Source organism: Scyliorhinus canicula, chromosome 1 (assembly GCF_902713615.1).
Source record: "Scyliorhinus canicula chromosome 1, sScyCan1.1, whole genome shotgun sequence".
Lineage (NCBI taxonomy): Eukaryota > Metazoa > Chordata > Chondrichthyes > Carcharhiniformes > Scyliorhinidae > Scyliorhinus > Scyliorhinus canicula.
In genome coordinates, this window is record NC_052146.1 from 51,137,869 (window position 1) to 51,163,419 (window position 25,551).

At 47.7% G+C, this 25,551-nt stretch overlaps 1 long non-coding RNA gene across 2 annotated transcripts in view; it reads right to left on the reverse strand.

The window, feature by feature from the left end:
- LOC119977344 overlaps positions 1-25,551 on the reverse strand; it is a 71,083-nt gene that overhangs the window by 19,490 nt on the left and 26,042 nt on the right. Inside the window, exon 3 of one of the 2 annotated variants that reach the window (XR_005463180.1) lies at positions 24,833-25,436. The exons of the other annotated variant lie outside the window; for it this stretch is intronic. This is a non-coding gene — a long non-coding RNA (uncharacterized LOC119977344). Of the gene's footprint in view, positions 1-24,832; positions 25,437-25,551 lie in introns of those variants that run through there. 2 annotated transcript variants of the gene reach the window in all.

Below are 25,551 nucleotides of genomic sequence, written 5' to 3' on the forward strand. Positions count from 1 at the left end.
AAAAAATATGTGCCAGAGACAACTACCAAGCTACAGAACATCACTTTTTATTCCGAAATTTAGAGTACCCAATTCATTTTTCCGATTGAGGGGCAATTTAGCGTGGCCAATCCACCTACCCTGCACATCTTTGGGCTGTGGGGGTGAAGTCCACGCAAACATGGGGAGAATGTGCAAACTCAACACGGACAGTGACCCAGAGCCAGGATCGAACATGGGACCTCGGCGCCTTGATACAGAACATCACTTGACCCTCACCTCTGAGGTGGAAGCATGTTCTTTATTAATAATAAGTACACTACCAGCCCCATCAAATAGACTCTGAGAGATCAGACAAGCCCAGCTGAAAAATATAGAATGCAGTCAGGTCAGAACATATTGCCAAGACAGTTAGCTTGAATGTGTCCAAGCAATCAGGTGGTAAGATAACACCATGAATAATAGCAGCATCTGACAATTGTTGGCGACCTTCAATGACAGGCTAATAATCTGGAGAGCGATGTCAGAAGACATCCTCCCAAAACTCCACAGTGGTCACTTGGACTTTACCAAATGCAGAGCGTCGGCACAGCAATCGGTATGGTGGCTGGGAATTTCAAAATCTATCAATGGGCCATATTTGTGCTACCAACTGCCAATAGCCAACAAAATGATTACTACCATCAATATTTCCATCTAGACCTTTGACAAAGGTCAGGGATGGATCTGTTTGAACTCAGAGGAAAAACCTTCCTTATAGTTATCGACTGTTGCTCTTGTTGGTTAGGTATCAGCAGATAGCACACTACAGTCACAAGAGCTGTGTAAACAGCTTTAGAACACATTTACTCCACCCAAGGAATTCCAATGAGGTCATTCCAAATAATGGTCCACAATTTATGAATGAACACTTCTGACAATTCGCGGTGGAATATGAATTTCACCACATGACCAGTGTGCCACTCCACCCGCAGGAGAAGGGAGAAGAGGAGAGAGGTGTAAATAAACATCAAAGTATTGATGAAAAAGAACAATAACTTAGAGCAAGCCTTATTCAATTACAGGAGAATGCATCAAGTAATGGCTTTTTCCCGAGTTGATGATTGGATAAAGGCTAAAGACCCAAGTCCCTTCATTGCAACGTCAACTCAGACCCAATGTCATCTTGTAAGACTATGAATGAGAAAAGTGTCATGAGTAAGCACAAAGGACATCAGTCCAACTGGTATATTTAGCTGCATCGAGTGAGAACACTGCCCACATTCGAACCTGAGCAAAAGTTGTAGATAAGGGACGGTCAGGTGGAAGGTACTGTAAGAGACCAAAGTCAGTAGGTGGGATCATATCTTATAAAAACATCAATCGGGTTTCACCAAAGGAATAGAAAGGCTCTGATACTCCTAGAACCTGCAAGGAGACAATCATTCCAGTATTACTATGATGCGACTGATACGACAGACCCTGTTGCAAACACCTCCAGAAATGACACTCAATTTCAGGAACCAGGGATAGACCAGCATCCTCAATCGAGAACAATCAAGACAAGATCAGGGAGGGTCATAAAAGCACCAGACAGGTTCAACCTGCAAGGTTGTACCTTTTGGGAAATGGTGGGAAAGTAAATAGTCAATAGTAACAGGCTTTGAGGAGGTGAGAGATGGTGGTCAGCTGCTTGATTCACCAGGGGATCTGCTGAAGTTCTTTCCGGTTGACGTTAAAACAGCAGACTGAACTGTGAGGCTAGAAATGTAATAATAAAATGATCCAAAGGCAAGAAGCACAGCATCATGTAATGTGGCCCATTATTGAGTAAATTGCAGCCTCACAAGCAGTTTCTGTGCCTCTGGCCAAAATCTATTGTTTCCCTTAGGTGGAAATGGCGACTGTTAATGATTCTTCAAGTATAATTAATTTCAAAGCTCAAGTCTATGCTGTCTTCCAAGCTAGGGACATCAGTTCGTTTGTTGGTCATTTGGTTTCAATACCACACTGTCGACTTACAATGGGATGTGAGATTCCACAAGGATCAGAGTGAAGATCTTTTGTTCTCTGTGGAAGCTTCCAGAACAGATGGCCAATCTTGTGATTCATGTGATCTGTAGCAGCCATTTAAAAAAATTTAGAATACCCAATTCATTTTTTCTAATTAAGGGGAAATTTAGCATGGCCAATCTACCTAGTCTGCACATCTTTGGGTTGTGGGGGCGAAACCCATGCAAACAAGGGGAGCATGTGCAAACTCCACACGGACAGTGACCCAGAGCCAGGATTGAACCTGGGACCTCGGCGACATGAGGCAGCAGGGCTAACCCACTGCGCCACCATGCTGCCCACAGTAAGAGCCATTTTGTGGTTCAATTTAAAAATAACCTCAGGATAACATTTTGAGACACACAGTTTTGATTTACTTTCATGTCTTAGTGACATAACATGAGACAATGACGCTAATCATGGTATAAGCATGACATGAAAATCGCTTATTGTCACGAGTAGGCTTCAATGAAGTTACTGTGAAAAGCCCCTAGTCGCCACATTCCGGCGCCTGTCCAGGGAGGCTGGTACGGGAATCGAACCGTGCTGCTGGCCTGCTTGGTCAGCTTGAAAAGCCAGCGATTTAGCCCAGTGAGCTAAACCAGCCTGGCCTAGCCAGCTGCTTGATTCATGCTCAGGCGACCATGAGACTCCAAGTGAGCAAGACACAGAATAGTCTAAGTCTGTAGAACCATGTAATTAGCATGAAGTCTTGTAAATAGTATAAATACGTTGTTTCAAGAATAACTATTTACCAATTATTTCCACTCACTCAGAATACGTGAAACCTCATCAAAACATCTAAATATCAGTAGAGAAAACATTCTGGAGAGACGTAAGGGACCTGACAAATCCCAAGGACTTGATAACCTATATTGTCGAGTTCTAAAATAAGAAGCTGCAGATATAATGAGTGCACTGATCATGATATCCCAAAATCCCCCACATTCTGAAATGGTCCCAAGTGGTTTGGAAATTAATAAATGTAACACGAGCAGCCTCAACAAAGGAGCGAAAGAGAGAATCAGGAATACAGATCAGTTAGCCTAAAATTCTGGACTCCACGATTAACAATTCACTTAGAAAATCATTGTATGATCAGACAAAGTCAAAGCAGTTCTATACAAGGGAACTCCTGTTTCAACAAATTTATTAGGGTTTTTGAGGATGCAACTTGTAGGGTAGATAAAGGGGATCCAGCAGATGTAGTATACTTGGATTTACAAAAGGCATTAAAAAATGTATCACACAAAATGTTAAGATGAATGATGGGGGCTCATGGAATTATATGTCAATATGGATAAAGGCAGGATGGAAACAGTCAGCACAATCTGAGCATTTTCATGTTGTCAGGCTGTGACTAGCGGAGTGCTGTCGGGATCAGTGCTGGGGCTTCAGCTATTTACAATCTATATTAATGATATAGACAAAGAAACTGAGAGCAATGGGCCTGAACTTCCACGGAATGGCAATCATGGTTGGATTGCCACTCCACTCCTACATTTTTTGCTTTGAAATCTTCCCGATCCTTTCTCACCTGATCTTCAAACTCATGCTGGGTGAGAACTGTGCAGGGCAGCATCGTCCCAGTACCTTCTGTTGAGGGTTTCAGAGTCATACACAAGGAGGCCATTTTGGATTGCACCAGCTGCCAGAAATAAGATGGGTTTAAAGATCAAACCACTTTCCAGCTAGGGAGAAGGTTGGTTTGTCAGGTCAATAGTTAGAATGTGTCGTGGTGGGGGTAAGGCGGACAGTCAGGGTCGGGGGTGGGGGGCCGGGGTGGTGGTGGTGATGTCAGAAAGTTGGGGGGAGGTCGGACAGTCAATGGGGAGGTTGGAAAATGAGGGTGACGGTCAACAATCATGGAGTGGCGTCAGGTCAGATAGGCATCCGGACCGAAATGTTAGCTCCCTTTTCTCTCCACAGATGCTGTCAGTCCTGCTGAGATTGCCCAGTAGTTTCTGTTTTTGTTTCAGATTCCAGCATCCGCAGTAATTTGCTTTTATTTAATTCTTCTAGTATTTTCTGGGTAACTATTGATGTAAGACAGTCGAAACCATCCAAAGTTCATGATTGAAATTGCATTCTTGGATGGATCCTGGTGCAAGGCAACAAGATGAGAGGGCTGTTCTATAATGAGAGGCTGAATATATTGGCCTATGTTTTCTAGGGTTTAGAAGAATGAGAGGTGATCTCATTGAAACGCATAAGACTCTGGATGGGTTTGACAGGGCAGATAGACACGGTGGTGTTGTTCCCCATGGCTGGGGATTCTGGGAAACGGGAGCACAGTCTCAGGAACAGGTTTTACATTTTGGACTGAGATGAGGAGAAATTTCTTCAAGTAGAGGATTGTGAATCTTTCGAATTCTCTAACCAAGAGGGTTATGGATGTTCCATCATTGAGTATATTCAAGGTCAAAATAGGCAGATTTTTAGGGCAGGATTCTCCATCCTGCGGCCCTGGAATCGCAATGCATGATCAGACGGAGAATCACGTGACAGCTGAAAACCAAGTAAATGGTGTTTACTGTACAATTTGATGTCCAATATCATTAATAGGTCTGACCCGGCAACTTGCAGATCCCCTGCGATGCTCCGTCTCCGCCAAGAGGAAATATCGATGGCAAGGTTCACTTAAGGTTTTTAAAATCAGAAACAGGTGACATGGCTGCTGAGGGGCAGGTGGGGGAACAAACAATGTCCTACATTGCTATAGTGTGCTGACACCTGTGTCACTGGCCGGGGGAGGGGGGGCTTCTTCCAGGGCAGGGGGAAGTGTCAGGGGCAGCTAGGAGGTGGGGTCGGGTGGGCAGGCAGGGACCACCATTTCCGCAGCCTGCATGGCAGCCATGAGGCTGCACACATTGCAGAATGCCCACTGTGAACATAGCACCATAGGTTGTCTGGGTGCCTCCCCAGACCAGCTCCCTGGGTACCCTCTGGCCCCAGCCGAACCATCAACAGGATGGGCGTGTTCCAGCACCACCAGTGCCAGCTTCTTGGCTGGGAAGAGGGTGTGTGGGGAGTGGAGTGCCTATATGCAGTTCCTGCGTGTCAGGCTCTCCAGTGCCGATCCTGACCCCGGCTATTCACACGCCAGCATTCGTTGTAATTACACGAGTTCCATGTGGCGCCTGTGCTAGCCCATTAGGAAGTCCTGAATTGCTCTGGGACCAGCACCACTTTTGTCGACGTCGAACTCTTGCAATTCAGTCCTGGTATTAGCATTGCTGCCTACGGCGCTGAGGACCCGGGTTTGAATCCCGGCCCTGGGTCACTGTCCGTGTGGAGTTTGCACATTCTCCCTGTGTCTGCGTGGGTTTCACCCCACAACCCAAAAGATGTGCAGGATAGGTAGATTGGCCATGCTAAATTGCCCCTTAATTGGAAAAAAATAATTGGGTACTCTAAATTTATAAAAAAATAAATAAAAATTCAGTCCTGGTATCAGCACTTAGGGCGCGATTCTCCCAAAACGGGAGAAATCGTAAAGCTGCCGTCAAACCCGGGCGGGTTTGACGCCAGCATGCCCCTTCCCGACCGGGAACCGATTCTGGTCCCCGGTCGGGGCTAGCAGCCCGACGCCGTAGGCTCCGGCATCACGGGCTTAACGAATATCGTTAAGCCCGCTTGCTGGAGTTAGCGCCGGCTGACGCGTCATATGACGTCAGCCGCGCATGCGCGGATTGGAAGACGCCAACCCGCGCATGCGCGGATGACGTCATCGCGTATTTGCGCGAAACCCGCGCATGCGCGGGCCGGGTTGCCCCTCAGCCGCCCCGCGAATGGATACTGCGGGGCGGCGGAAGGAGAAAGAGTGCGCGGGCATCGGGCCCGCTGCCGTGGTACTGCCGTGCCAATCGGTGCCATGGTTATGAAAAGCGAGTTTGTGACGCCGTTTTTACGAACGGCCAGACCAGGTGTGTTTGCCGTTCGTAAAAACGGCGTAAAGGGCTGGGACTTCGGCCCATCGAACAGCTGTGAATCGCTGCCGGCCGTAAAAAAACGGCGGCAGCGATTCGGGTCGGGAGTTGGGCGGGGGGTGGGGGAGAATAGCGGGAGGGCGGGAAAAATGTCGGGAAGGCCCTCCCGCTATTCTCCGACCCGTCGTGGGGGTCGGAGAATTTCGCCCTTAGTTTCTCAAACGGAGAATCCATCCAATAGTCTCTCAGAGAATCAAGGAAAATGGGAACAGGGTGGGGAAAAATGTCATTGAGGTGGCCATGATCATACTGAATGGCGAAGCAAACTCCAGTGGTCCTATGGTCTACTCTTGCTCCTATTTATGTTATTATTCTTTTCATGTACCCACTACAGGAGCCCAAAACACATGTGAAACTTGGAAAGGATGGTTTGCGACTGCTTAACAAACAGCCTCTGTGATGATTTAAGAAGGTGAGAGAAAACTCAATATGGCATGCATAAATTTGTGTAACTGCTTAGTATAATAAATTGCTGTCTAACATAACCTTGGCAGACATCCTTAAGCTGTTTTTTTCAAAAAAGAATCTGCTTACACAGCCTATGGGTGATTGAAATAATCTTGATTCTACCTGCCACCTCATGTCAAACAAACTGAATGGGACCTCTACACCGAAGGAGCTTACAAGTTCCAAAAGAACAATCCCTCTCCTTTGAACTTCTTGTGTAAGTGTGATGGTTCGAGACATATACTGGAGGCTTCCAGGAGTAAACAAAGGGGTTTCTCGATGAAAACAAAGGCAGTTAGATAACAGACAAAAAACACTCTACCACAGGTCTTTACACTTCAGCCCCCTAGTCCACACTGCCTGGGTCCCACTCCCAGGGAGCTGCGCAAATTCCTCATTGGCCGGGGTTTGCACGCTCCCGGACAATTGGCCCCGAGCCCTCTTAAAAGGACCACGTTACCGCAGCAAGCAATCCCAAAACTGCATCGCAAAAGAAAAGGTACTCTCCAACCTTGACCAATCATTTCCAAGGCAGGTCTGGCATGACTTTAAACAACTCTGTTAAAAGCCAGTTCCACTTCTATGGACAGCATCCCATTTCTTGCCTCCTGCTGATGTGTGCTCCTGCTCGCAAACCCAATTCAGACAACGAACTTACTGCACAACATTGACTAATTAGCTCGACATAGTTTCAGTGCGTTGAAAACATTGGCAAACTGTTGCTTCACTATTCGCAATGTTGGGGCTACAAAATCAGTCTTAATGTGGCAGAATCTCAATATTGACCCAGCTTAATGCCCCCAACCAATCATTCCCCCCGTCACATTCTTGCTACCAACCAATATCTCCTCAGCTTTCCCCATGGCATTGATTATGGTTTTATGGTTACTGGTAGCTATTTGCCACTCTGCACAGATGAACCTCAGTATGAACCAAGACAGTAATTGTCATCAGGCTATTTTACCATGAAGGGCATCACATCCAAGCCTCCCCACCATTCCCGTATGCCAACATCCCAATGGAAAGCAATTGGAAAGTGATCAGGTGCAGGAAAGTAAGCTTTTTAAACAATTATCTCCAGTAAGAGAGCGAGCCCCAGTGGTGGACTGGGTGAAATCAGCTAAGACAGGACAGACCAGTGAAGCACAACCATAAGGCTGGTTTCGCTCAGTGGGCCAGACAGCTGGTTTGTGATACAGAACAAAGCCAGCAGTGTGGGTTCAATTTGCGTACCAGCTTACCTGAACAGGCGCCGGAATGAGCGACCAGGGGGTTTTCACAGTACCTTCATGAAAATGAAAATGAAAATCGCTTATTGTCACGAGTAGGCTTCAATGAAGTTACTGTGAAAAGCCCCTAGTCGCCACATTCCGGCGCCTGTCCGGGGAAGCAGGTACGGGAACTTCATACTTCATACTTGTGACAATAAAAGCTTACTATTATTCAGGTGAGCTGCTGGAAAACTGCCAACCCCAGTGGAAGAATACCCAAGCATGATTCACCACCTCCAAAAGACAAGGGAAAGGAATCAAAACTTTATTTTGTAGATGAAACAATTTGATTACTAAATGACTGCAGCCTGAGTGGTAATGCAAGTCCACCGTCTTATGGTGAGCGTTCCTCTATTCTGGTCACTGCATCCTCCAGTAGTCTGATCAATAAGAAATCAGGGCTAAGATTACTCAGTGGCAGCGGTATTCACCCTATATCTGTATTGACAAACTGCCTACTATTGTAAAAACTTGCCTTTAATTGACACTGTACTGTTAAAGGTTGCCTAGTAAGTAGAGGCAGTGATTTATCCTTCTTAATGTGTACACTTTATTGTTCGATTAAAGCATACGCAAAATCAAATCAGCACTTTTTGTGCATTACTTTCTCTGCTATAAGCATGTGCCATTATGGTGCTCACATCATATTTCCCGGTCTCAGGCTATGTAGCAGTAGTATTTGAGCAGTAGCATACCTGCTAACCTAGGAATCATGCACAAGCTGTATCACTACTTTTCCTTTATTTTATGCTGAAATCCTTCAGCTTCCCTCAATGGATCACCTGGGGTTGGGAACTAACCATGTCGACTTCTGCGGGGGTGGATTTAACATCAGGCTACGATTGAACTTGGGGTCTTCTCCTCTGCATGGCTCTGTTACACATCTCCTTCCACAAAGACATAGGGAGGGTTTCTCTGTCCCGCTGAGCCAGATTTCTGGTTCAGCACGGCATCGGGATTCACCATTTCGTCGGCTGGTCAATGGGGTTTCCCACCGTGGGGCAACCCCAGGGTGTCAGGAAACCTCCAGGCTGCCGGAAAAATGGAGCATCTCGACGGCGGAGAATTTGGCCCATAGAGTTTTCAGGCTGGAGTTTACAGCCCATGCCAGACAGCCTTTTGGCGGGGGGAAGCAGGTAAAATAAAACAGAAGATGAGCCCACTGCCTATCTCCCTACGCCTGAGCTGTCCCCATAACACAGCAGGTACTGGGAAGTGGGGGGGGGGGGGGGGGGGGGCAGATATTGGAAGCCCTCCCACCATTTTAAAATAAATAGTAAAGTTTGTGACCAAACTGACCTGGATTATTTGCTGGCCGCTTCATAAGAGGTGTTTTAAAAATGGTTGGTGTGGGGGGTGTACATCCGTTGTGGGGTGTCCTGTCCCTATTGAGGGGCATATCCCCCACAAACACCAGGGCCGGGATTCTCTCCTTCCCGGCGGGGCGGGGGGTCCCGGCGTTGTGGAGTGGCGAGAACTACACCGGCATCGGGCCTCCCCAAAGGTGCGGAATTCTCCGCACCTTTAGGGGCTTGGCCCACGCCGGAGTGGTTCCCGCTCCGCCGGCCGGCGCGGACGGCCTTTGGCGCCCCGCCAGCTGGGGCCAAAAGGCCTTGGTCCACGCATGCGCCGGGGCATCAGCGGCTGCTGACGTCATACCGGCGCATGCGCAGGGGAGGGGGTCTCTTCCGCCCCCGCCATGGTGAAGGCCATGGCGGGTGCGGAAGAAAAAGAGTGCACTCACGGCACAGGCCCGCCTGCCGATCGGTGGGCCCCAATCGCGGGCCAGGCCACCGTAGGGGCACCCCCCCGGGGCCAGATCACCCCGCGCCCCCCCCTCCCCCAGGACCCCAGAGCCCGCCAGAGGTGGTTTAAACCACGCCGGCGGGAAAGGCCTGTCAGCGGCAGGACTTCGGCCCATCGCGGACCGGAGAATCGCCGCGGGGGGCCCGCCGACCGGCGCGGCGCGATTCCCGCCCCCGCCGAATCTTGGGGGGCGGAGAATTCGGGACACGGTGGGGGTAGGATTGATGCCGGCCCCGGGGAATTCCACCCCACGTTCAGCCCAGCCGCAGAGTGTTATGGCTGCAGAGAAGACTTCAGCAGATCGCCAACTTTCCACTATCCTCCCATATCCTGTAAAATCCACTCCTTAGAATTATGTAGGGAACAGATGGAGGTCTTTAGGTCCAATGCGTCCATGCTGGATTTTCTGTAGAACAATGTGATAAATTTCATTCTCTCACTCTATCCCAGTAGCCCTGCGAGTTTATTTACCTCAGGTATCTATCCAATTTTTAAAAAAAATCATTGATTGTCTCCGCTTTCACCAAACTCATAGATGTGGGGCGGCACGGTGGCACAGTGGTTAGCACTGCTGCCTCACAACACGGGTGACCTGGGTTCCATTCCAGCCTTTGGTGACTCTATGTTGATATGTTCTCTCTATGTCTGCTTGGTTGCTCCAGTTTCCTCCCACAGTCCAAAGATGTGCAGGTTAGGTGGATTGGCCACGCTAAATTGCCCCTTAATGTCCATAAAGGTTAATGTGGTTACTGGGTGACGGGGATAGGGTGGGGCGTGGGCCTAGGTAGGGTGCTTTTTTGGAGGGGCGGTGCAGACTTGATGGGCTGAATGGCCTCCTTCTGCACTATAGTGATTCTATGATTCTATGTTGCGTTCCAGGTTATTACCACACGCTACGTAAAAAAAATATTCACATTCCTCCTCTATCTCTTACCCGAAAATCTGTGCTTCCTAATTCTTGTATCATCAGTTAATGAAAACAGCTTATCTTTGTCTACCATAACTAAATATGTCATTATCCCATACACCTCGATCAGATCTTACACTTCTATCAGCTCCCCACTAAATGGGCAGAATCTTCCGTTCTGGATTCTAAGACCTAAATTCTTTTAGACCCCCGCTGGTATGCTGGATGGTGGGTATGATGGGACAATATGGCAGGAAGTCCAGAAATCAATTTAATGCTGGCGTGAATTCACAGAGGGATTTTCCGCTGGCCCACCAAGGCGGCAATGGGATGCAGATGAAGGCCTAACCCCCCCATGCCAGATTGTCCGTAGTGCTGGCGGGAAGCACATTCAGAACAACGCGGTGAGCAAGATGCCAGGACTCATCTGAGCAGTGCCTGGGGCTGCCTCCAGAGTTCGGGATGGAGGCAGTGGACAATCCTGGACTCTGGAACACCACAGCAGTGGGGCCGGGGAGCATCTGCAGATGGACCTTCCAGATGATGCGTCCTGAAGGGGCATAGCCTTAGAATGTTCCATGAGATCCATCTTCATTCTCAAGAGGTGTCTTTCAGTCTCAGAGTGTTCCCAGAAATCTATCTTCATTTTCACAAGGTCTGCCATTTTCCTTCAGTCGTGGGTCAGTCATGTTGGGCACTTTTTCAAAATGGCACCCAGATAAGATGGCAGACTACACACCAGCCAGACCTGCCCGTTCACAGAATATAGTGCAAAACACCCAAGTTCATAATTAATGAGGTTGGGTCCGAGGATTTGGCACGTTTTCCCGTTGGTCCTATAGCGGGAAACACTCCAAAGTCCCACCCCCGCCATGGCACTTAAGTCTCAAATGGGAGAATCCCATCCTAAATCTGGTGAGCAAGAAAGCTGACTTAATTCCCACCAGGAAGCAGAATGGCTGAACACATGCAAACATCCACTGTTTGGCTCAATAATTTTGCATCTGCGCGGAGTACAGCAAATCTCATGTCTGGGCGGGCAGATGGTGGACTGCCCCGTCATTACCTCATGGGGTCGAAGGTCCTGCAGCCACATTTAAACAGCACCCAGACGGCCATTTACTAAATGCAGGTCAGGAGTTCCGCTTTATTCCCTCACAGTCCTTTTAGCCTCAACTCATATTGGAGAAGTTGGCACATGTGAGCTACCGCATCCCAAGTTGGGAGATTCTGCCTGATCCCTTTGCTCCAAAGAGAACAACGGCGTTCCTAACTGAAGCCTTCAAAGGATGCCCCAGGTCAACAGTCCTACTGCTGTATGGTGCAGCATGACAAGCTGCAGCAGACTATACTGCCAAACCTCCAGTGGGTGCTTCATATTCATAATGAAATGAAGTGACAATCCCACCAGGGAAAATAACGCAAAGGCTGTCAGCTTCTGCACCGTATCCTAACTCATGAAAAGGTTTATCAAAAGTGGCTTCCGGAATCGAAGGGAATAAATGTTCAAATATTTGTGATAATTTGTTTGGAAAAGAAGTCTCAGAGAGAAACTGATGGAAGACAGGTGAATTATAAAGGGAATCTGTGTCTTTTCTAGCCCGGGGACAATATTCAATGTGTTGCATCTGTACGAACCTGCTCTCTTGGTTTGAATCCCCTTCCCACAAACCTCACAAGACAACCCTTGCCTCACAGTAAACCTTTGCAATTTCTGCACACGGAACCAACACCCTTTGTGTAATTCTTTAAAAAAAACAGGAGCAAAAAATCTATGGAACTTGTATTATTTTCTGAAAATAGAGCTGTTGCTTTTGTGTTCCTTGTAACAGCTGGAAGTTCATTTTAGCTGGCCTCTGTGATATTTCAGTCCTTAATATTAAAAAAAACCTGCTGATGTCACTACTGTTATGCTGAAGAACCTTTAACTAACTGTAGTGTGATCTAAACAAAATAGCAGTGGCTGCTCTGCACACTCCTGGCTGAATGAGGTAATGGTGTAAACTGAAATCTTTTAATAGACATCAGCTTTGCAGAGCCAGAAATTAACCCTTTGTGCGCCGAATGGACTTTGCCTGTTTCCAAAAGGGGACCGGTGTAGGGAAGAAGTGATGTCTGCAGATTAATTTGTGAGTATTTAAGCACAATTGCTGAATTGTACACAACACAGGATGTTTTATACTGCCCCATTATCGCCTCTGTGGGAAGTCTTCAGATAGGCGAAGTCAGTTGGAACGCCCCGTTCACAAGCTGCTTTGAAGCTCATCTCCGACAGCCGGATGAATGCAAAGCTGTCAGGGGCATTTACGTGATCTTGTTAAAAATGGGAAGCAAGAGCCTTTTGTCAGTCAGCCAATGATCTTCTGGAGGCCAGGAAAGACACTGCCGAGGCAGCAGCATGATGTCATCAGGTGCGTTCTGCTGCCACTCTGAAGCGCCATGACATCACCGCTCCGCACCTGCCTTCCGGACAGGATGTCAAACCCCATCCACGTGAGTGCCGAGTGGTGGGCCGGCACAGTACAGCCAATTTACAGGCACTAGTTAGTTTAGAAAGGTACATGTGTGGAACCGGCGCAGCCAGCTCCATCTCTCAAGACGTGCTACAGCACAAAAGCAGTTTTAAACTGCTGTTCTGCCGTGCGGGCTACAGCATCAATCTCCAACCTCCTTCCAACACTTTATAAATACTTACAAAGCCGCACATTAAGAGAATCTAAAATTAATGAGTAAGCGAGGGTGTTTGACAGGTTATTGTATAAACATACCATATGGTGCCAGATAAAGAGCCAGAGAGAGCAGCAAGATCCCAGATTCCATCTGTGCGCTGACACCTCAGGGTCCCTGGGCCGTGAAAGGGAAAAATTGGCTGAGGTTTCCCCCTGTCCCCAGGTGAACCAGCTAGGAAGCATTCCAGTGTAAAACACTGGACGAGGAGAGGATTGGGTTCATCACACCCCATTTGTCGGTGTACCCCAGTAACATTAGCTGTCCAAGCACACGGGTAAAAACAGCCACTTCGGCAAAGTTCAAAAGAGCGACCTCCTGCCATGGCACTGCACGTGAGCACGAGTCAGCATCTTCAGGATGGAAGCAGAGACAATAAAGAAATCTGGGGCACCGCATGGGGCCAGCATTTGGAAACAGGGCAACTTACATTCATTATTACTTTAAGATGGCCACACCAGCCCTATAAAATGGGCAGCATTCTCAGATAAACTCAGGAATTCTTGTCCTCAGTTGGAGACCTAAATTTAATGTACCACAGCTCAAAGGGTTAAGCGCCAATGTTGGGCTTGCCAGCCAACACTTTCAATAACACAACAATACTGTTATGATGAAAATAGTGTATTGACAATCCCAACATTGGCAGCATGACAACTGCATGCTGCAGTTTGTAATTAAAACCTTATATTTTCACCCCCTGTCATTCGCAAATGGCTTTTTCACAAGCATCATCAAATGCTGAACGGTTTAGTTGAATATTGCCATATCAAATTCCTTTTTTTAAAGAAAGGAACACCATCTTCCTGAAAAGGCTACACAATAAAAAAAGAAAATGTAGCAATAAGCTTCCCACAAAACATGTGTTTTTAAAAGTGTTTGCTTGATTCTGCAATTTTCTTTTAAAATTTAAAGTATCCAATTTATTTACTTTTCCAATTAAGGGGCAATTTAACGTGACCAGTCCACCGACCCTGCACATCTTTTGGGTTGTGGGGGTGAGGCCCACGCAGGCATGGGGAGATCGTGCAAACACCACACGAACAGTGACACAGATCAATCTCCAAGGATGGAAGCAGAGACAATAAAGAAATCTGGGGCACCGCATGGGGCCAGCATTTGGAAACAGGGCAACTTACATTCTGTCCTCGGCGTCATGAGGTAGCAGTGATAACCACTGCGCCACCGTACCGCCATTGCTTGATTCTCAAATGAATGCAGAGTATTAAATGCCCCTTTGTAACTGTTTAAATAGATCTAATAGATGGTGTTACTCCAGCCATGCCAAGCATACTGGCTTAACCCTTAATGTGCTAGCCTTAGAAATGAAATGAAAAATGTAAATCACTTATTGTCACAAATAGGCTTCAAATGAAGTTACTGTGAAAAGCCCCTAGTTGCCACATTCCGGCGCCTGTTCGGGGAGGCTGGTACGGGAATTGAACCGTGCTGTTGGCTTGCCTTGGTCTGCTTTCAAAGCCAGCAATTTAGCCCTGTACTAAACCAGCCCCTAAACCTTAGTGTTTGCTCCATGATGTTGCATGTTATTCAGGGTAAGAAGTCTTACAACACCAGGTTAAAGTCCAACAGGTTTGTTTCAAACACGAGCTTTCGGAGCACGGCTCCTTCTTCAGGTGAATGGCCATTCACCTGAAGAAGGAGCCGTGCTCCGAAAGCTCGTGTTTGAAACAAACCTGTTGGACTTTAACCTGGTGTTGTAAGACTTCTTACTGTGCTCACCCCAGTCCAACGCCGGCATCTCCACATCATGGTTATTCAGGGTGACATGCACATAAGGGTATGAACTACTGAATTAATGAGACAATGGCAGAAATATAATTGCCACCATTTTGAATATTACAATAAGATTGTTCATGGGAAAATTGTGAATATTAGAAGTGCTTCATGGGAACAATATGAACATACAAGACTTACTGGCCCATGAAGCCATCCTCATATCACTGAAGGTTGGAGAATCAAGACCAAACATTTGCCCCCAGCTCTCCCTGCCATCTTCTTTTCTACCATTAAAACCCCGGGAGAGGCAAAAACATAACAGATTAAAAAAAAAACTATTTACTGCCATAGGCAAAAGTGTTGTTCGTGCCTCATTAACTACCTTATATTGTAAAATTAAGGGCGGCACGGCTGTGCAGTGGTTAGCACTGTTGCTTTACCCGTGCCGGTCCCGGATTACTGTCCGTGTGGAGTTTGCACATTCTCACCGTGTCTGCGTTAGTCTCACCCCCACAACCTAAAGATATGCAGGGTTGGTGGATTGGCCATGTCAAATTGCCCCTTATTTGGGGAAAAAAAATTATAAAATTATTTTCATGGCCTTGTGATAATGTGTTGCCCCAGTCTGTCAGTGACGATCTCCTATTGGTATATATCTGAAAATGACATTGGCAGCACAGTTTGTATTTTTCCCCACAATCCCAATGACGCACAAAATGGCTGAAAAATCCTGACTCTGAGCAAAGTCATTAGGGTCACTTCCTAAACAAGGCTTTGGAAAAAAGGCACAATTGCAACAAGTGCTGACATCCGAGGATGCCGAGTGGCAGCATGCCCGTCTCCTTGAATCGCGCCACCACTGTGAGCTGGTACCTTCCTTTTTAAACTGTAATGTAGTTGCTCTGATGTAATGTTCCAAGAATATCCATCATTTTAGGCTCAGCACACTCTAATAAAATATCACTGCACCATCTTAGCGACTGTCTGCAGAACTGCCTGAGTCGTAAATTTCATCAAATCCTCCGGCGTTCTTGGGGTCGTCTGGAGCATATGAAAGATGGTGTTATGTAAATCAGATATTTTTAATCCTTTTATATGTGGCCAGTTTAGGTCAGAAAGAGACATGGCATCCTCAGCAAGTAGTGCCTTTTTGTTTCCCCACAAAGACTGTTGGTTAGGGCTGATCTGATGATACATTTTCCTCAGTCCTCTCCTATCAGGAAACATACTGATGCCGACTCTATCATTCTGCCGGAATCTGCCAGCATTGTGAATCCCCATTGCAGCTCAGTATTTTTTTTAAACTGAACAATGCTACCTGGCCTGTCGAGCACAAGATAACCAGCTACAACTGTAGCACTGTATTTTCTTTTATCTGGTTACTGCCTGAAAATTATCTTCTTTTTCTCTATAATTACGCAGTTACAGAGAGCGATAAAAAAAAAACCCTGACACCGGACCCTCATGAGGTTTCGAAGCCTCATGACAATAAACCTCCCTAATGGACTTAAAATATGAACAGTGCCAGCAAGCAGAACAATTGGGCTGGGAATTGCAACGCACCCATTGGCACAGCACTGCATTCAGGGATTTTTTTTCCCTGAGCTTATCTGTTGTCTTCGTCTTGTGGGACTCGAGATAACAGTAATTCTTCTGGGTACTTCTCGCAATGTGAGCTTTTCCCATGTCTTTCTGGGCTGTTCAGATAAAGGGTGAAGACCGACTAGTGTCATTTTCTTTGTCGAAAATCAATATTCAGCAAAGTTTATCTGACCTACATAGCAGGAAGCACTAATTTTGTCCACGTCAATTGCTTTGATGAATGTTCATAATGCCCGGGGTGTGAGTGCAAGATAAAAGAATTACTGCGAGAGAAAAAGTGCCACGAACACAACAAAGCTTTAATGAAATGCACGTTTCTTGATTGTCAAAAAATAAAATAAATCCAGCCTTGCTGCTGAGGCTCGCTTGAAACGTGTACATTGATCGTGTATTTTGTAAGGCAAGAAGTAAAACCTTTGGAAGGCCCAGGGCTACCTGCAAGCAAATGCAGCCAGAAATCTGTGAACTCTGATCGACTGATTAGCGAGAGACAGAACTCTGGTCCCCCCCACCCCACCCCCACTTCATGTCCACAAGAACCCCCACCCCCACTTCCAAGTGTGCGCCACAAGATTGCGACAGCTTTGTGTTGGATTTAGGGCAAAGCAATACTTTCCTTCAGTAACACAGCTCAGTTTCACAACTCTCAGACACAATGCAAAAGAGAGCAGATACAATTAAAGGGGACAGATGATCAGAATTGACAATTTAGCTTCTCGGTCCTGATCAGCCATTGAATTAAATAATGATTGACCTGTGACCCAAATCCGTATATCCACTTTTCTCCCATGTCCCTTAATACGCATGATTGGCAAAAATCTATCAACCATTGTTTTAAAAAACTGATCTTGCATCAATTGCCATTTGTGGAGGGAAGTTTCAAACCTCAACCACCCATTGTGTGATGAAATGCTAACTGCACCTCCGCTTGTTTAGGAACTACTAAATAACAACGGGCTGGCATGACCAAGATGGGCCAAATGGACTCAGTTTGCACAGTTTTCTATGGTTCTATGGTTCTACCTTGATTTATGATGGAGGGCCTTACATTTGCATAAATTGTAACCAATTTGCCATAGTTTTGCTTTAATACGTACATTTATGCCTCCACTACATTGCTAACAAGGTGGTCTATCTTGTGTTATCATCGAATTTGGACACATGGCCTTCTATCCCATCATCTAAGTGTTAATAAATAGGGCAAATGGTTGAGGCGTCAACATGGATCCTTGAAGGACCACACGAGTCACACCTTGCCAGGTAGAGTAACTTTTATTATCCTGGCTGGGATTCTCCGTTTGGCAGACAGGGGGCGGGATTCTCCTGAAATTGTGTTCGGCGATCGTGTGGCGAATGGATTTCCATGCCGAAATCGATGCCAGTACCGTTTTGACGTCGGGCATCCATGCTCCACCCGCTCCAAATTGGTATCAAATGACTTGCGCTGCGTGCCTTTGGCGCGTCACCTGTGATGCTCCTCCCCTGATGGGCCAAGTCCCCGACGGCTCAGACCATGTGTGGTCACACAAATCGTGAATCCGGTGTGGCGGCTGCGGTCTGTGTCCAGTACCACCACACTTGGCCGAGATCCGTGTTGCTAGCCGGGTTTGGGGGGGGGGGCTTCTGCGAGGACGGGGGGAACTGGTGGCTGGTGGGGGGGGGCTTCTGCGAGAGCAGGGGGAACTGGTGGGGGGTGGCCAGGGGGTGGGCTGTGGGCTTGTGGATGGAGGGTTGGGTCTGGCCATGGCCGGAATTCCCTCGGAAATCATGTTAATAGGCCATTTATAATTAGGGGATCTCTGGTGCTCGTCACTCTCATGGGGGTCTCTGGGGGAGCCAAACCCTCACTGACCCCTCACCAGAGATCCCCTAATCAGAGGACCCCCACCAACCCCCAATTAGAGAGACCCCCACCAACCCCCAATTAAAGAGACCCCCATCAGAGACCCCCCAATCGGAGAGACACCTATCAGAGACCCGCCAATTAGAGAGGCTCCCACCAGACAACCTCCAATCAGAGAGACCCCCACCAGACAACCTCCAATCAGAGAGATCCCACCAAGGAACCTCCAATTACAGAGACCCCCACCAGGGAACCTCCAATCAGAGAGACTTCTATCAGGGAACCTCCAATCAGACAGACCCCCACCAGACAATCTCCAATCAGAGAGTCTCCCACCAGGGAACCTCCAATTAGAGAGTCTCCCACCAGGGAACCTCCAATTAGAGACCCCCACCAGCCAACCTCCAATCAGAGAGACCCCTATCAGAGACCCACCGATCAGAGAGAACTCCACCAGAGAACCCCCAATCAGAGACCCCTACCAGATACCCACCAATTAGAGCGACCCTTGCCAGACAATCCCCAATCAGAGAGATACCCAGCAGACAACCTCCAATTAGAAAGGCCCCAACAGAGAGCCCCCAATTAGAGAAACCCCTCCACCACATACCCCCACATTAGAGAGACCCCCTGCCTGGAATCCCCTCATAAGAGAGATCACTGCCTGTAACTACCCCCCCCCCCCCCCACCTCCACCCCCTCCCCCCCATGAGAGGCCCCAGCCTGGAAACCCCCATAAGACAGAATCCCGCCTGGAAGCTAGTGAGAAGACCAGACAGGCAGTGGAAAAATCATTGTTTAAGACTCAACCTGGGCAATATGCCTGCCAGCTTAGACAGAGGATGCAGCCCCTGTCAATTCCTGAAAAGAAAAAAACAGTCAGCTGAGTTTAAACCCCGTCAGATCTTTGATCTGCAAGCCTTTGTTTATATTTCTCTAGGCCACCATTGGCAGCTTCCACACATGCCCAGCTGTCTGCATTGTTTCATTCGTCTCCCTTCATGCTTGAGTGACCTTGAAACACCCAGCTGTGAAACTAACAGCAATGTTTCTAAATATCTACCTATGATGGACAGTTCTTGGACCACATGAAAGACAGTTTAGTGCTTTCTGCATAGAAAAAGAGGAAGTGACCCACAAGGCGACCTAATTAATCTCCCCATGAGCCTCGTGGAGTACGAGCTCCCCCCCCTCAGTGAGCAGTATCCCCTCAGCGGGATAGTTAACTCAGGACATTAAAAGCCGGCCCAGATAGGAGCCGAGCTGTAGAGTAATCCCAGCTGGGACTGGGATTGTTGCATGTATATACTTTACTTTTGGAAATAAACCATTAATTTTCACTCTCCTTTCCGGGCTCCACTGTGACTATTAAATTGGCAATGAGGATAAAGCGGAACTACAGTCGGCGCTCCTGACCATTTGGAGCACAACCACCTTTCTTCACAACACAATAAGGTTTGCACCATTTTGGAAATGCCATAGACTCGATACATTTGATGCGGGGGTAGAGGACTGGACTCCTCTTCGTGGTACGTGGAGCATATGGGCTATTTATTTAAGGTAAACACTTTTGTTGAAGATGATCGGCAGATGGTTATTCTTCTGACCGTCTGTGGGGCTCCCACTTTCAGCATCACAAAAAGCCTGGTGTACCGCACGTCTCCAGACTCCAAGACATTCAAAGAGTTAGTGGTGCTTGCAGCAAACCACTATGACCCCAAGCCGTTATACAGCCAAGATTACCTTAAGGGAGTCCGTTACTGAGGTTTGGACATAATTGCGCACATTGGTAGAGTTTTGTGACTATGGGCCACCCCTACCCGAGATGCTATGTGACCTCCTTGTATGCTGAATAAATAATATGGCAGCCTCAGTGGAAATTGCTAGATGGGCCATTGCTGGGCCTGAAATAGGCCATCAAGATCTCCCTAGCTTGGGAGAGTGTGAAGAAGGGAGTCCAGGAACTACAGGGGATGTCAGGAATGGAGGTAACCAGCGTAGGACGCCACCCCCATTCCGGTGCACAGTGTCTCCTAGGACAGGGACCCTCGGGACCCAGCCCTGATCCGAACACGTGGCCCAGTGGTCAAGGACTATTATAGCCAGGCAGGGCGCCTCGCTAGAATCAATGGAGGATGGTCCAAGGCAGTGTGGCACTTGTGACCAGCGAAATTGCATGGACAGGAAACCATAGGGCAGCCAGCAAATTCACCGCCCAACCCAAGGGAGACACTAGCCCACATCCCGGACCCTCCACTTAGAACAACCTGGTGACGAGGAATGTATGAAATTGCATTTCATGCTGTGCCACAAGTTGTTCACATTAGGATTACCATCCAGGTGAACGGCCACCCTCTAGAGATGGAGTTGTACACGGGGGCTGCAGTTTCAGTATTTGGGAGGCAGACTTTCAGGAGAATCAGGACTGGAGTTCAACAGTTGAGTTTACGGTAACAAAGGCGACCCTATCCATAGTTGTTACAATAATTACCCGGTAACTTACAGGCAGCTGTCCATTAGGCTGCTGTTAATAGGGCCTATTTTTGGATGCTCCATCCCTTCAAAACGGCATCATCGGGGAGTATGCCGCACGTCATTGGGGCAGACTCAGGACGTTACCTGAAGACCCTTGCCCAATGCTCCGCCCCTGATAGCGATGGCCTGAGTTCACGACGGTGCGGTTCGTTTGTGCTCTCAGTTTATGTGAACTTGGCGTGGCAGCTGTGGACTGTGTCCAGCGCCACCACAGTTGGGGGGAGGGTGGTGGTGAGCCGTGCCGCTTGCATGGGGGACTTTGGCCAGGGCCGGGGGACTGGGGTGGGGGGGGGGGGGGGGGGGGGGGGTGATGGTCCGGGGTGGTAACAGGGTGTCCAGGAGAGCACTATCTGACAGGTCGGGTTCACGAGCAGCCGGTGACAACTTGTACGGCGTGACCGCTGTAGGTCATTGCCATGCGCATGGTTGGCCACGGACCTGGCAATTATCCGGTTGTTTATTTCGTAAAGGCCATGTGTTTTACCGGTCGGAGGATTGGTGCTGGGGCCTTGTCGATTTTTTTCATCGTAGAACTAGACACTTCCTCCAGACAGAGCCTCAAAATCGGAGAATCCAACCCCATATTCCCCAAGATCCATGGGGTAACCAATTGTCCATCCAATAGGATCTGTGCAGGTTACAAGAGAAGGACTGGGAAAAATTAAAGGAGCTGTGACCAAACCATATGTGACCCGATGGCCCAAACTAACTACTTCCTGGTCTGCCTAGTCCCCTATGTGCCGCTGGCAAAGGTCAAGGATGAACTCAACCGACTGGAAGTTGACTGTAACAAGGTCTCCCATCTGGACAGTACCCAATGCCGCAGATAGAAGACCGATACGTGAAGTTAGCTGAAGGTAAGCTCAACATGAGCCATGTCTACCTCCAGCTGGAGCTGGACACCATGCTGATTCCAGGTGTTACATAGCTATTCATATCGAAAAAGGCCTCTGCGAATAAACAAGGCTGCCGTTTGGAGTGTCATCGGCTTGTTCAATCTTTCAGTGCATTACAGAGACCATCCGAAGGGGGCTATCATGTGTGGTGGTCTACCTGGATGATGTCCTGATCACGAGAGCTGTGGAAAGGGAGCACCTGAGCAACCCGGAGAAAGTCCTCCGACAGTTTTCTGAGACGGGCGTCTGCCTCAAGAGTGAAAAATGTGTTTTCTATGCCAAGAAAGTGACACGCTTGGGGTATCGTGGTGGACCGGGAGGACTACTTCTGGTCGAGGAAAAGGTGCGGGCAATTAGACAAGCCCCCACTCTGAAAAACGTGACAGAGTTACAGTCATTCTTAGGTCTCGTAAACTATTGTGGGACGTTTATTCCTCGTCTAGTGACCATCTTCGCCCGAATACACACATTGCTAAAAAAGCACCAAGAATGAGCATGGAGAGTGCCGCAGGACAAAGCTTTTGCCAGGATGAAGCAGCAGCTGACGTCTGGGTTATTGACACATTCCAACCCCTCCAAGCCTCTTTTGGTGATGTGTATTGTCCCACAGCATGGCTGACGGAAGAGAAAGGCCAATAACATTCACGTAAGGACATTGGCCGCTGTGGAGCGCAATTACGCACAGATAGAAAAGGTGAAGAGAGGGGGAGGAGGAGGGGGAGGATTGTGGAGTGGGGGAATGACGAACGAGGCCACGTCTTATGTGAAGCCTCTGGGCTTGCTGGACCCTCCACGGTTCCACCAATACTCCATCCTCCAGCTGGTCCTGTGGGTCCTCCCCCAGCTCGTCCTCCAGTCCCTCCTGGTCCAGTGCCTCCTCTTCCTCGTCCTCCTCCTTGGAGGTCGCCACATATTCCTCCCCCTCCACCTCCAGCATGTATGGAGATTGACCGTAAGTGGTGATTATTGGTTTCTCGACATGCTATGGCAGGATACTGATTTCGCCAACGGGTACAGGCCAGTTAGATCGTAAACAGATCAGTGCCCGGCGCGGTTCTCGTTTTTGGCCTCACCCACGATTTAATGGCCTCGTCACGCTCTCGCGTAACCGTGAAGCGGCCAGAAAATCGCCCCCCATGTCATATTCCTTGTGCCTACAATTCATTCAATTTATTCTTCATACTCTGTGTGCTGGTATAAAGAATGCTTATTTAGACTGCAAACACTAACCTTCCCTTACACCCTCGTGCTTAACTCACACATTTCCTACTTCTTTCTCCCGGTTTAATTTTAAAACAACTTGCGTTTATATAGCATTTTCCATGACTTCCAGATGTCTCAATGTGTTTTACAGCCAATTAAGTACATCTGAAGTGCAATTACTATTGTAATGTAGGAATCACAGCAACCAATTTGTGTGCAGAAAGCTTCCCCAAACAGCAATGTGATAATGACCAGATAATCTGTATTAGTGAAGCTCATTCGGGGATAAATAGTGGCCACTTCCCCCGCTGATCGTCAAAACAGAATCATTGGTATTTATATCCACCTGAGCCTGCAGATGGCTCAGTTCAATGGTTTGTCTGAAAGACGGCACGTCTGACAGTACAGCACTCCCTCAATATTGTACTGGAGTGTCAGTCATGCTTTTTGTGTTCGAGCCGAAGATGACACATTACATTTACATCTTTTCATTTACATTTTCCCTTTATCTGTATTGCCGAAAACATAATTGCTGACTGTTATTTTACTCTATACCCTTTCGCATGCTTCAGAATCAATACTTATACGACCTTCCCACCATCTCATTTAATAGTTTAAAGTTCCTGTGACTACCACCCCCAATTTGGGACTCTGCTTGGACCCTGGTGCCAGCATGGTTCAAGTCACGTCTGTTCGAATGACCCCTCCCTGTCCCTGTACTGATGGCAGCGTCTCCTCAAATGGAAGCTCTCTTCCCCACACCGTCCCTTTAATAACGCAAAGATAGGGGGTGGGATTCTCCGTTCCCCGATGCGATTTCGTAATCAGCAATTGGGCGGAGAATCCCTTTTTACAACCGAATCGGGGGCGGCGCCTGTTTTCGGATGCTCCACCCCCTCCAAAACGGAAGCATCGAGGAGCATGGCGCACCCTGCACGCCATTGGGACGGCCTCAGGACGTTACCTGAAGATCCTCCCCCCAATGCTCCTCCCTTGATGGGCCGAGTTCCCGACCGCGCGGTTGTCTTCAGGTGTCAACGGTCGGATTGGCTACAGACTGTGTCCAATGTCGCCAAGAGTCGGGCGGGAGCTGTGCTGCTGGTCAGGTGGGCTTCAGCGATGGCTGGGAGGACTGGTGGGGGGGGTGGCACTAACTGCCAAATCGGGTCCGCGCATTGCTGGTGCCATGTTGTACAGTGCGGACGCTGCAGGTCATCGTCGTGCGCATGCTCGGCCACGGACCCAGCAATTCTCCAGGTGATTATATCGGGAAGGCCGTGCGTTTTACGTGGCGCGGTTGCTATTCCTTCACTGGTCGGAGGATCGGTGCTGGGGTCGCGCTGATTTTTCCCATGTAAAACGCCACGGATCCTCCGGACATAGCCCTAAAGTTGGAAAATCCAGCCCAGGATGTTCTTCCATGGTATCATTCCAAACAAGACCCCTTGCCTAACTTTTCAGCTATTATCGATCCCAATGCGAAGGTCAACAACTGGCTCCACCCCTTTCCTCTGGAAGTAAGACACTGGTCAAAAAGTGAAAATTCCGAAGAGCAAGAGGAGTGAGCGGATGACATCATCACAAAAGATAGAAACAAAATTGTGATGCTAATGACTTCATCAAAGCAACAAAGCTCAGGCTCGGCCTCGCTAATTAGAGAAATTAGCCATTCATTTTTTTCTTTATTTTCATTCATTTTAACCAGTTGCTACTTCATTTATTCAAATGTTTTTTGTCTTGTTAATGTCTTTCTCTTCCCCCGCTTTCAATTATTTATTCCAGGGTTCTTATTCAATCACCAGTGATTTCTTACTAAATTAGATCCTTTTCCAGGTGACTTAAAGCAGGATTTGGAACACAATTATTTAGCAGCATAATACCACCAGTATATATTTTGTTCAAAATCCATTTTAGAAAGTACAAATAGAGAACATGGACATAAGAGCCTGCTAATAGATATCTCTATCAGCCCCAGTTGGCTATAGTAGAATATGTTAATTTATCCCTACCTGTGCTTTTGAAAGAAAATACATGAAATGACGGTTAATTGTTCAAACTCATTATTCTGTTCAGCCGGGTTACATCTGATGAAGAAGCAGCTGTATGAAAATATTGACTACTGTTTAGATCCTCACGCGTTTATCCATGTATGTAATTGCTCAAATATGATTGCATTAAAGAATACTAAATAGGCCCATGGAGGTGTCCTTCAGTGATTATTTCGGTTTAAATCTTCAGCTGCCATTCAGCTTTTGCACATCATATATTAAATCCCCCACCTATGACATTAGCCATGAACCTCCCCCCCTTTTTTTTTACATTCCTTCTTTAAATCTTTATCGTGGAGGCTCTGACATCAACTTGCTCTGTCGCACAGGATTTAGGGAAGTGTGCGTTGGTCAATCCATGCTGAATAAAATCTTCCCTCAGTGTGAGCCTGCGATAATCTTCAAGGCTCAGGCTCTCCTAAATGAGGTGCAAAAAAACCTCGAGTTGGATTATCTTCATTTCCATATGGAAGATGGTGTACAACAGTTCAAAATTAAATCACAGATTTGCGGACCGTTTTGCTTACATGGCT